We start from the raw sequence: 14,206 nt of genomic DNA, 5'->3' as shown, positions 1-14,206 counted from the left end.
AAAATTTAGGTGTTGAGTGAAAGAAAAAAATTTAGTATGTGATGAGTAGCAGTAACCTTAGGTGTTGAGTAATATAGATTTGACATAGTTGTTTGAGATTGCACAAACAACTATGTAAACCATTTTTCAGCTGACCTAAAGATAGAATATGATCTTTTGAAGATAAGGATGAATCAGTATGCAAATTCCCTATGTAATTACATGCAGCCAATCAGAAAAAGGGAAGGAATAAGTGGCAAAATGGATGAATTTCAACCATAGATTCATACCTAACCCTAAGTCTTCTAGTCTTCTTTCGGAAAATGAAAACCTAAACTTTAGTATGTTTGTGTGCACACAAGAAGTTGAAGAGAGGGAACATTGAAGTTTGCATGGAGACTTAGAAGTTGTAAGAGAGTGAATTGTAGAATCAGTTAGAGAAGAACAAAGGATAAAGGATACAACACTGACATATCAAATTAGATAGGATCAAGAAGGACATAGTGTGGATTTGATCTTTAATTAGGCTATCAGAGCTAATCACAAGATCTATGTTGAAATATCCTAATAGGTGATTTTGGTTAAATCTCCTAGGTAGAGTAGTCCTAACTGACTGTTGTAAATCCTTTAATAGGGTGACATTCCAAGTGGATATTCTGAAGTCCTTTAGTCAAGTACACTTCTAATAGAGTGTTGAAATCCTCTAACAAGGTGGGACTTAACAATCCTTGTAAGCCTTTAATAGGGCAGGCCTTTCATAGGGCAGATCATGTCTCATGGTCAACTTATTGTAACCTTAATTGGTGACACTTTATTGCTATAGTAGTGAAGAATTATAGGTGTCATCCCCACCCTAGTTTTACCTTCTAATTTGGAGGGTTTCTAGGTAATCATATCAGGTGTCAAATGTGTGATTGCTTATGTGTTTGCATGTTTTAGATGTTTATATTTTGCATGTCATTTCAAGTTTATCTATTGAATGAACGAGATGGATGAGTGGTGAAAATTTTTATGGGTTCATGTTTTATCAGCTTCATCTGAACTTTTATCTTGGCACATATCTTCAACTCTTTCTTCAATGTAAATATTGTCATTCAGTTGTATTTCTAGTTCCTTCCTTCCTTGTAAGGATTGAGAGAAATGTTCCTTTTCTTTCTTGAGTTGTCCCATTGCCAATTGTAGATCCAACTTATCATTCTCAATAGCTTTTTCTAGCCTGTATACCTCCATTGGCTTTGATCTTTTCTCAAGCTACTAAAATTTTGAAGTGAGAACCAATGCTCTGATACCAATTGTTAGAAATATAAGGTGGGCTAGGTGATTGTTAGGATGAATCAGTAGTTGATCTCTTCTCTGCAACTTGGTCTGTTGTATGAGATTCCCTTGATGAAAATTGATTACCTTTATGTGATGGATGAGACTCTACTTTCCCTTATACTACTTGTAGCTTTGTTTTCTTAATTTGTATTCCTCGAGTTCTTGTTTTTTACACACTTACACTTGGATATGATAAGATGTATTACATATATACCAATTCAATTAATTACCTTTTGGAGTTGGTTACAACACCAAATTTAAACAATCTTCACCAAGTCTGCTTGTTGCTGATACTCAAGCTCTTAAGAGCACTTGGGTGATATTTTGACACTCAGCAACACTATCAACTCAACAAGCTCTAGCAGTTAGTTGACACTAATGCTCAGTCCACATTGATCACTTGGGAGTAGCTATGAACTCAATTAGCACTTGGTGACTTGGCGAACACTACATAACTTGGTACACACTGAAAGACTCATTTGAGAAGTTGCAACTTGGTCAACACTACCTTCCTTCAGCTTGGTTAACACACTAGCTCGGTAGATATTGATAAGCTTGATTAACACTATTTTCTACATCAATTACATTGATGATATTGGTAGATTCTATGAAGCTTGGTAGCAACCGATATCAGCTTTTGGAGCTTAGTATACTCTATGAAGCTAGGTAGCAATGTAATCAAATTGATTAAGTGTTTAGTCGCTATTTGACAAATGATTTGACCTTAATGTCAATAATTAGGAGTTGTGTCAACCCTATTAGGAGTTTTAGAAGGAAAATGAACCCACTATCCAAATAGCTTTAGGGGAAAGACCATTGAACGCACTATCCAACTAGTCTCTATATTAATCCTTGTAGAATTATAGAAATGAAATTGAACTTCACAACTCAAACTCTTTCTCTATCCTCTTACTATGCCAATACCACACCAAACTCTTTCTCAAATCTTAATACCAAATCTTCAAACTCACAACACATTGATCCCTTTGATCGCTTACACACATTTACCAACTTCGCACATCACTTGCACAATTACAAAAATCCACACTTCATCACAAGGAAAATAACCTTCCTTTATACCATATCCTTAAAATAATTTACTGATTTGAACTTGAGGATTTCTCAATTATTTATAATAGGACCTCATTAAGATATTACAACTCATTACATCTTTTCACAATTACAAGACATTGTCGGCTCATAGTAAATACAACTTCTCACACATGTGACCTCGAACCTTGTGCACTTACTGACATCATCATCAGGCTATCTACTATCACTATTTGACTCAACTCATCTCAATTCTATCCTTGTAAAGAGATACAATCCAAAAATCAAAACTATTTCTTAGGTACTCTATCTGCAGTTTGTCCTATGTAACTCTTGAATAACTCTTGCATGTCTTCAAATCTATGTATGTGCACTTTTTTATGCCATCAAGACACCATGTAATAAATACAGTCAACCACACTTGATCTCATCATCAATACACAATCCATATGACCTTGCTCTCTATCTTCTACTCTACTAATATTTACAGAAACAATACCATGTTGACATCAATGACAAACATAGTCATTAATGCAACATATCAATCATGCAAACGATCTCTCTGCTGCTTAGGATACTCCCCCAGTGGAATACCATCAATAATCATGCTAACAAAGTATTATTCCTCACAATTTTATTTCATTACATTAATTTCATTTATAATAATCAACAAATATGTTATCCAAAACTAATTAAAGCTAATTTTTTAATGAATAGTCCCTTTTTTATTAATTAAATATTAAAGTTACATAAAACTAATTTTTGAAAATTTATTCCCTTTGATTGAATTATATACATTAGTCATCAAAATAACTCCTCTTTTGTTTAAAATGGTTTTAATTATCTTATTAGGTTCTAGATTATTCCAAATCGAATTAAAATAAAAAATGAAAATTGTTTTTCTATTTTTGTAAGTAGATCTTGTTTGCAACTAGAACTTCTCAAACCTCATGTAGCAATAGATTGATTTTGACAATTGATCTGTCTGACCTCTAAATGTTACCAAAAAATTTCTTGGTAATAATAACATTTATAACTGACATCAATATCTATCCACTTGCAGATTTACAATTCTATATGAGTTCTCATATAATTACAATATTTTTTTACTAACTGCAAGCTCGAAAAATATGAATATACAAATCTCACAAATTTGAACATGCAAATCTTGCAAATTGGAAAACATCTTGAAACTCATCAAGCATGTCATATCTTCCTTTTTCACAATAATGAAAAACATGAAAAATCATCAAGAAACAATCATTCTTTTTGACATCAATGACAAACATGTCAAAGTTAACACTAGGGATCATCAGATTCACTAGCTATATAAAGAGTTTTTTTATTGAATTCTACCCTAAAAAATGAATATAAGGTCTTGGAAGAAAAGAAGATTGCATAGGTTATGAAATTTCTTACTTTTGATGCATGAATTGATAAGGTATATTCTAAGAAGAATTCATGACCAGTTTATTTTGCTAGATAAACCATATAAGATTAGCGAGGAAGTTCTTGAGATTATCATTGGCATTAATCATCTTGCAAGATTCATGTTCTAAAGTTAATCAAGAATGATGTAGTGAGAGATCTTATTTGTTCACATTGTGATTAGAGAGCTATGATTGTTAATTATATCTTACAACCATATGTAAGATTTTTTGCGCTGGTGCTTGGCTATAAAGCTTAGCATTCAAGTAGAGAAAACTCAATTTCTAGCACTGTAACATACACTATCATAAAATAATTGACTTTTGTATAATCAAACTCTTTAAGACACAAATTAAAATATATTGGGTATCCATTTAGTTGATTTTACTTTGAGCATGAATAATCATTCTTCTTGGCTCTTAAATAGCATGGGAAGAGTACTAGTAGTTGTTATAGCCAACTTCATGCACAGAAAGATCTTAAACTATACATCAATCTTTGTTGTCTTTATATCTGACTTAATTACTTATAGTTAAAAATGATGAATTACATGAGATTCGTTATGCATGAAGGGTCAAAAAGTGGTATTCCAAAATGTCACCTAATGCCTGATTAATGATACTTCAATAATTGTGCACTATAATTACTTCAAAAAAATTCACAACTAAGCCAATAAACATCTTCTAAGAAGCAATACAAATTCATCTAATAACTATTTTTACTAGCATTTATAAATAAATACGCGATAGATACCAATAATGTTGCACAACCCTCCAATTAAAATCTACAAATTACTACTTGAGGTATAAATAAACATTTTTTAGAATTAATAATGTAAACAATAATTAAACCTTGCCTCCTATTAAATATAAGTCCTTTAGACTATTTAACACTTGATAAGGGTGCATAAAAGTTGCCCTGTATCCACTAACTATTTAGTAGCCTAAATTACATGAAATAAAGTACAATCTTATTCTTTATTTGTAATTTTTAACTCTATAAACAATTTGCAATTACAATTAAATAATAGTATTAAATACATGCTAAATGAACCCTTTGGTCTCTTTTAGCAATTAAATTTTAAACCCTACATTATGATATCAAAACATGCAATTAGTAACAAGTGATGCATAGCTTCATAGTTCCTGCCATATGCATGATAGAAATAGGCTTATGCCATTAGGTGATATGGTGACTAAAAATAAGACAATAGACATTTATCCCTTTAGTGCCATTCTATGATTTTATTATTGAAAACGAACTTAAAAAATTGTGTATGTATAGTGTTCATGTTTGGTAACTTTTAAGTTTCATTTTAAAAACCAATATCATTTTAAGAGTATTTGACTCTAAAGTATTGATTGTCATGTGACACCTGCTCCATGTTTCAAGGTGGTCAAAATTCAAAGGGAACAAATTTCAAATGATATGATGAAGATTTGACATTTTGAGTGTTATAGTTGTAAGAAGGAACATAATCAACTCTTATTACATTACATATAAGTTTGGAGCTCATAAATTGTAAGGCAAAGTACCAATGAGAAAATTTGAAAAGAAGGCTATGTACTATAACAGTCAGCTAATGGCTGAGATTGGTAAGAGTATAAGTCATCATGAAATTCAAAATCTATAGATTTATCAGGATTTCTGTACCAATCATTCAATTTTGAAGCTTAAAATTTAAGAACAAATGAAGAACTCAGTCAAGCTTAGTTTCTACTTTCAGCTTTAGATCATACTAGCTATTACAATACAAAAAAAATAGTTTTAACGAATCTAATAAAACTTAAAATAGGTGCAGATATGCTTAAGATGTTAAGACACACTATAAAAAGATTTCAATAAAGTATTTTTAAAGTGCTTTTCACAACTAAAAAATTTCTAAGAAACATATAAAAGTTTAGATTAATTTATATGCAAGTTTACTCAAGCAGGGTAGAGCATAAACTAATTTAAACGTCGAGAAAGCATGTTCCAAATACTTAATTCACAGTGTCTTTAATTGAGTCTTTAACCAGGTATTTTTTCAAAGTACAAAGCTTACTGTCTTGAATCTATACATACACATTTGGTTACTTTAGAAATAGTATATATACATATAATTGAGCCAGATATTTTGACTATAAAAAACTTTGATATAGTGGAAGATAAATATAAGAAATTTTTAGATTTAATGTAACAGGGAGGTGTATTTTTTTGTTGGCCAAACGTGATACCTAGAAAATTGGTAACATTATCAATGCATTGTAAATGATGTTAAATAGGGAAAAAGTAGTTGATTTTTGTAATTAAAACGAGACAAGTATAAAGAATAAGTACCTTTGCTATTTGATGCCTAGTTTATCGATTCATAAGGACTACATGGATGATGGTATTGTATTGGTTGAGAGTGTATGTGTCAGTTGCTGAAAAGTCTCGAAGCATAAATATCACTTTTGATTTGTCATCAAGGTATTGCTGATAATTTATGTTTTTAAGAGTAGGAAATAATTTTTGTACAATATTGTCTTCAATAGAGCAATGAACTGGTTGTTGGCTATCATTTGTGATAACTACTTTCAGGTACAATGAATATTTGTATCAGACATGTTCGTTACATCAGTTGCAGTATCCTTTTTCTCTATTCAATGCTCCATAGCTTTCAAATATGTAATTGCATTTTGAGTAAAAAGGATGGAATGGACTTGAATATGCATTTTCTATAGTCAAATTTCCCATGACCTGTTTACAATGTGTATTTTTTAGTATGCTTTAAAACATGAAAGGTAAAAAGATAAAGTAAAATGACAAAGGATCTGGAATCATTTACCTCAACTGAAGTCTACAGTAGCCCATGGAGTGCATATAATATTCTTTTGTTATGTAGGTTGCAGATAAATATTGTTGGAGTTGTTTGTAGAGCTGGTTTTTGATTAGTTTTTTTAGCTATGTTTCTAAAAAGCAGTGATGGTATTTCATTTCTTTCAAGTTGGTAGTGTTATTGAATATATTGGGGTGTGAAAGTTGGATGCATGTATAGATGATCACAAGTAACAGAGTTAGTTTTCTAGTTTTAGAAGTTAACATAGTAAAATCATAAAATGTAATAGAAAGAAGGAAATAAAGATTCATTTTCATAGATGTATCAATGAAGTTGCTTGTATGAGCTTACCAATGCTTTACTCATGTCATTGTTTCCATCTTTGATTTCAAGCACATTTTGAGTACCTTTTTGGTATGTTGTTAAAATGATAGCACCAATTGTTCTAGTGGTGTAGTCAGTTGTGCTTATCAATAATTGCTTTATATTTGAACCAAGAATGAATTTGTATTCATGCAATATAGCTAGTATTGTTTCGACTATGTTGAACTCTTTTAGAATTAGTATGCAATCACTATCTCCTTGATCAAAATTTGATTTTGGTTCTATGTCGAAGTCTATTATTCTTAATGCAATGCCTAGGATTATTTTACTTTCATGCTTGCTAAGAAGATTGTTGTTACTGATATTCAATGTTATAGTAAGCTCTCCTTTGGAGTCTGTAAGGTCAGCACGTAGCACTTCACATGTTCTGGTTATTTTGTCTAGGAAGGCTTTGTAAACCACAAAGACATCACCTTTGAAAGTTTGGCCTGCCTTTTTTGCATTTAGGTCTTCTATAAATGTACATGGTTCATTTTCCTCTTTTGTCCTACAAAAGTTAAAGGAAATTTTTTTTAATGTTCAAATATTTGGAATCATGTAAAGGTTACAAGAATGAAGAGATTGCAAAGTTTAGATTTAAAATACCTTTTGATGGGCTCCTGTTGATCTTGTGATGGTTCACTTGCTAGTCGCTTTGGTGGAGTCATTGCTATTGTAGACATAACCCAAGTTAGAATTAAATTGCATATAGGTGAATGAATGTTGCAAGATGGTTTGTCCAGTATGCTTCAATTTTTTTGATAGAGCATGTACTTGTTGGTGTATTTTTCCATACATGGTCAATGAGTGGTTTGTTTATGTTATGTGTTTGAGCTAACATGAATTGAATATTGTATTTTTGTATATGTTTTATGAGTGTTGTTGCAGTTATGTTTTGTGTGGACATGTCTATGTTGAAATCTCTAACAATGTAAAACTTGTTTTTTGATATGTAGCTTCTAGCTATTTCAGTAATTAGTGTTTTGATTTCAACAATTGTTGTATGTGGTTGTATGTAAATATTAGAGACACTGAGTTGAGAATCTATTTGTTTGAAGGTAATTGTTATAGCTTCAATATTTTTAGATCTATGTTCTATTGAATTGGTTATGAGGAGATTGCTTGAAGTAAGTATTTCTATACCATGTATATGATACATTGAATGGTTATTGTATCTTCCAAAAAGAATATTGGTGCTGCGTGGAAGGAAAAATAGTTCCTATAGACATATGATATCAATGGACATGATATCCTAATCATTTGAATTGTCATTTGCATGAGCATGTAGGCTACGTGTGTTCAGTGTGTATAGCAATATGTGTTCATTGTGAGTTGTACAGTGTAGTTGACTTTCAAGTTTCCATGTTGCATCTGAGTACAGCCGAGACATTTCATGATGGATTTTTTTGGTGGATTTTGAAATTCCTTGGAATCAAAGGTTTTAAGAGATACAACAAATTAATTGTTCTTGTTCTTGAAAGTTTTGTTTATGTTAAGCCATGTTATGTTATGTCACTAGGATCAAATGCAAGATCATCCATTGTGAGGCCTTGGGCTCTATATACTATCTTGACATGTGCTACTTGTATTGGAAATTATTTTCTGATTTGAAATTTTCTAGTAGTTGATATTTTGGGAATGGGTCTTGCAATTCGAAGAATCAGAACCAAGTCTTTTTGAATGCTTTGAACATAATACTGGCATAATTTGTTTCTTTGTTCTTGACCTATTTTTTCATTGTTGAATTGTATCCAAACTATCTCGACTTCTTGTTGTTTGTTAAATGCCTTAAATAGTCCATCTGACCCATTTACTAGCTCATCCTTTGTGTTGTAGTTTCCTATGAAAATTTCAACAAGAATATTCGGCTTTACAACTATTTGGACTGGTAGAATCATTGTTTGTGTATACAATTGCATTGCGTTAAAATTTTCATCTTCGAAGTCTATTGCATCTAATATAATATAGTCTCCAAGAACTTTGGAAAGCATATTGTTGTTGTGTGTAGCCACATCTTTTTTCTTGTAAAATAGATATGGAAATGTTGGATCAATAGGTGGCGGTCGAAGATAGGTTTCATTGAGATAGTCTATATCATCTTGTGTATGTTGCCCTAAACGTATGTTATTTAGAATCGAAATAAATTTCTCATCTTTCTAACACATTGTACTGTTTAGTGAATAGAATTTCACATTATCAGTCCAAAAATTATAGGGCATTAATTCTATTGTCAATGGTTTGTTATAAAAAATAGCTAAGTCAAGTACTGAAAGTGCTTGATAGAAATCTCCATAGAAAATTGTGCCTAGATTGCCAAAGTATGTTGTTGGCAACTGCATTATGTCGTGGAATTGTTTCTCAATGTAACTTAAGAAGGTGGAACCTACCAGTGAAATTTTATCTATGAGAAGCATGTGTAATTGACTATAGTTCTTCGACATTGTATCCAATGTTTCTGTACTGAGCGGAATGAAATATGATTTGTTAAAAAGTATGTGAAAAGCTGAATGCAATGTACTTCCACCTATATTGTATGCTTCTTTTCCCGTATATGTAGTTATTAAGCCTTTAGGTTTGTTTGGATCATTGTAAATGAGATTACTATAAATGCGAATAAGCGCCTGAAAAATGGTTGTTGCTATAAATGTTTTTCGAATTCCAGTACCTCTGGTTAGGAAAAGATGTAGAGGAGTTATTATGTCCTTAAACTTTTTCATCACAATATCCTTGACGATTGTTTGTTGCTCTCTGTTCAACTTTCTCCTTAAGTTATAGTACTCATTATTGCTCATTATTTGAGGGAGTTGTATAAGCTCAAAAGATTTTGGACTTGTATTTTTGGAGTTGTCAAAAACTTTGGTTTTTATATCTTCATGTGTGTCATACTTTTCGTCAAGTGTTTCAATTATTGGTTGTTGGCAAATATTATCTTCGATTTCTTCGCTATTATCTATTTCATTAATAGCATAGTCAATATCACCCCATATTAAATTTGTGTTGTGTGAAAACTTTGTCGATTCTGCTGAATTATATCTGCATTATGCATATAAGCTTTTTCCAATGAGCCATAAGTTTGTTTGAATGTATCTTCAGTCATAATGAAATGAATGGAACATATAGCAATACTTGTTCTTTGCAATAGTTTTCTAGTTATAAATGTTTATTCAAATTAATGAAATGTATGATGTTTCATTTAGCTTTTGGTTCAAGCTTAGTTCCATCTTTTTTATAGCTCAATACAAATTCTGCTAGACATAAATTAGCAATAGCTTGCGGCCGACATAGGTAATATTCAATTAATGATTTGCACATCACATTTTTAGAGTTGTCATGTTCTTTCTTTAATTTCTCTATTGGTTTTAGTACAAATGTACAATCATTATGTGACCGTGTGTCAATAAAGATGCATTTTTTAGAGTTGGAGTGTAGTGGTAGTGCTAAAACTAGATGAGCTACTTGTTGACCAGACATTTGTTGTAAGTTTAGTAGAGTGTTTTCAAGTCTGCCTATCATTTTGAGTGCATCTATATTGTCTCGTTGATGATCATCATGTATTTTCTTGAAAGCATTTGTCATAGACCTATCAACTTTTGCTATGTATGAACTGCAATACATTGTAGCGTGCATCTGTATTGGCTTTCCGTAGAAGAGGTATCTTTTTGCCAAAGCTATTATTCCAAATTTGTGAGGGCTTTGTTTGGAGAAAGGTCATCGATCTTTTAATTGTTGACCTTAGAGCAACAATGTAATTTTCTTCAGTTATGTCTATTTCACTTAGGAAACTGTCAAATGTGAAAGATGTGTCATACATTGCAACTTCAATTTTGCACTGAATTTTGTTGGCTATCGAGCTTATGTTTTTATCTTTTTCAGGCAAGGGCTCAAGTATTGTTGTTTTTCTGATTGGTGGAAATGGAAATTTATGTCTACAATGTTTATTTATTGATCTTTTGCATTGCTTTGTATGATGATGTCTATGGAGAATAGCAATATCTGGATCAAAATTTTATGTTTCACATTTAAGATATGTATCGATGAAATTTGTAATACTTTCATTGCTTTTCTTTCCATAGACAGGTGTATCCTTCACCCATATGAGAAAGTGATCGTGTTCATTTTCGCAATTCTAAAATTCTATTACTGAAAAGAAATCTACTACATTTCCAAAAAAAGATTCATCTGAATGTATCATTTTCTTTAGGGCATTTATCCGATGTCTATAGTACTGCACACAAGTTATTGGATCCTTCTTAATTAGTACATATGTGGTAAGTTCTTTTGTCATATTTCATATGTTCTATGTTGTTGATTGGTGATTGTTGTATAGTTGTTTGAGCGTCTTCATTAAAGCCTTCCAATTTTGTTCAGCACTTGTAAATATGAAGAAAAATGTTGGAGGTCCTAGTTGTCATATTATAGCGAAGACGTCTTTTTTTAGTTGATGTGCATAGTTTGGAGGTATTCAAATTTTCTTGAAGTCAACGTACCCTATATCTAATTTTAGTATTTTTTCTAGGTTCGGTTTGTGTTTAACATCTCTTGCTAATAGCTTCCTTTTTTTTAGCTGTTCTTTATGAATTCTTATCGACATTGTAGACATGACTTGATCTATGAGTATTTTATTGTTTTAAAAAAAAGATTTGTTGTGTGATATGAAAAATGTCTTAGTGAGCGTAGCAATTCCCACTTTGCAATTTTTTGATATGATAGTTTATGGTTGATGTCATGGTCACGTGGATTACCAAAAAATAGTGTTGAGAAATTCAGTTCTTCTGTATATTTATCTTTGAATATTCCAATCGGGCATTGGTTTTGTGCAGGTGCAATTTTCACTAATTTGTCTTGCATTTTATGTATGTTTATAGATTATGTGAATCCAGGTACCAAATTTTCACAAGGCTTATTCTCAACATCACTTCCACATTCAGTTTTAGTGTTATTTACATCATTTTTTTCAACAAACTCATTATTTGTTTCTAGAACTTGTTTCCAATTTCTATTGAGTTTGACATGCTGCATTTTGTACAATGTTTTTGTTAGCAGTTGTTGAAGAGCTTGCATAATAATTTTTGGTCGTACCATTCCCTTTTGAAATGCATTGTTGTATTCTAGTCTTCTTTTCAAGGAGACAACATTTTTTGTTGTATTGGTAGTTGATAAAGGCAGAGCTCTTTGTGTAACATTGCTATCTACAGGAACATTGATTATTGAATTAGTTAAGCCAACTTGAGATCTTTTGTGTCCCAATTTCCAAATTCGTGCAAATTCAATTCGCAATGAAACAAGACATTATTCTAATTGTGTTAGCATCGACACATACGCATTGTCTTGTTCATTTGAATGTTATATGGTGTAGCATATTGAGGGATCTTGTATTTCTTTAATGTAGTATTACATTTGCAAAAAATGAAATTTGATAATGTATTGCAATTTGATTTGACTAATCTGGAATAAGTTTTCTTTTGTTCAAGCCAAAAAAATTTAATGTCTTTCTTAAAATGTAATGTTTGACAAACACTACACATGTGTATTGGTGTGTCTTCAATTGCATTTTGGAATACTTTAGTTGCAAATAATGTTCTTTTTCTTTTTTTAAAGAGTTGTTCTAGATTACTATTTCGAATGCCTTTTTTTCAATCTCTGAAGAGAAGTTGTTTGTTTTGTCAGCTATTTTTGTTGATTGGTATCTCGAATACTAGTTTTTATTTTTTGGAGGCAAGTTTTCTGTTTTACGAGCTCCTTTTGGTTATTGTCTGGTTGTCTATGGCTTTGATCTATGCTGGTCGCAATTTTCATGTTCACATTTCTTGTCACTTGATTTTGTGTATTATTTCTAATTGATTTTTTAAATTGAGAAAAGCGTAGTTGTTATTGGTTCTACAAACTTGGTGTCACTATTTCTATTAGTAGTTCAAAATGACCAAAAAGTGGGTTAGCGTCATGGAAAAGAAGCAAGCATGGTTTAGTTGCTAAAGATTTGTTGAAATGCAAGTATTTTTTGCCTGTTGTAGATGACCAAATACGTATTCATATATTCAACCATTTCAAGAAGCATCGTATGCAAAATATATCTCCCCAAAGACCTAGGTCATTATTACTTACATTAGGATTTGCAGGTTTTTGCATTCTTCGCAAATATGTCTCACGGTCCCTAACTTTATGCAATTCGTAAAGTATCTCTGGATATAATTCATGGTTGTAAGAATCGATTGCCTCTTATTCTTTTTTTTTTAACTGTTCAAAAAGTGTTCAATAGTTCCTTTGCAAAGATCAGTTGATGTATGTTGATTCCCAAGAAAAAGTTGTAATGAATCAAATAAGCAATCTCCAACATTATATGTAAATTTTGGAATCCTAGACAATCCATGTTGATTAAGTATGTTATCAATGTTGAAGAATGGCTTTAAGCTTCTTTTTTTTGTAGTTCTCTATATCTATAGTTTCAATGTTTTCTATTTTCATTTTTTTTGGTGCCACCATCTTCTGTAATTATTTTGACTACGATTGTAGAATCTAACTCTAACTATTATCTTGAGGAAAAAAAAATACTATGTTGCTTATATCAGGAAAACATAGATATGACTATTAGATTTAGAAAACATGAAAAAAAAATGATTTTAAATTCAAAGCAACCAAGCATTTTAATTACAACTTTCTACATGTGATAAAGAAGCCAATAGTTTACCTGATGCTTGTGTATTTGCAATCAAATGCTCTAGATGATCTGAAATCTGTTATAAGGGTAAGCAATATCAACTGTCATCTTTGTACATATTAGATATTTAGTCAAGAACGTAAAACATTTATCTAAAAGTAATGGAGCTAAGATTTAAGATAGAAAATGCGAGAAAAATTAGTAAAATAAAATAAGGCTAAAATATTATTAGAATGTATTTGATCACTTTATGGAAGTCTAGTATAAATATTTAGTGGAATATATTAGAGGTCATAGAAAATGATAGAAGGTAAAATGAACATAAAGCATATAGAGACGTGTGTATATATAAATTGAAGAAAAAATAATAACAAATTATCTAAGAATTGTGAGGGAAAAGATGTGAAATTTGATTCCCTCCAAAGATCACATAGACAAATCTAGTATGTCATATTTTATGAGACAAAAATATCATAACATTGTTCATATAGAACAATTAAGATTAGAATTCTAGTTATTAAGTAAACTAAATTAAATATAAATATATTTATTTATTTAAATGTGTAAGAATTTGGCTTAGGCTAGAATTCACCCAAGAACTAAAGAACTCAACA

The sequence above is a fragment of the Cupressus sempervirens genome, chromosome 10 (genome assembly GCF_028749045.1).
Source record: "Cupressus sempervirens isolate cs-2001-9-10 chromosome 10, ASM2874904v1, whole genome shotgun sequence".
NCBI classification, from domain to species: Eukaryota; Viridiplantae; Streptophyta; class Pinopsida; order Cupressales; family Cupressaceae; genus Cupressus; species Cupressus sempervirens.
The sequence above is the reverse complement of the archived record's forward strand: the minus strand, read 5'-3'. Positions refer to the sequence as shown.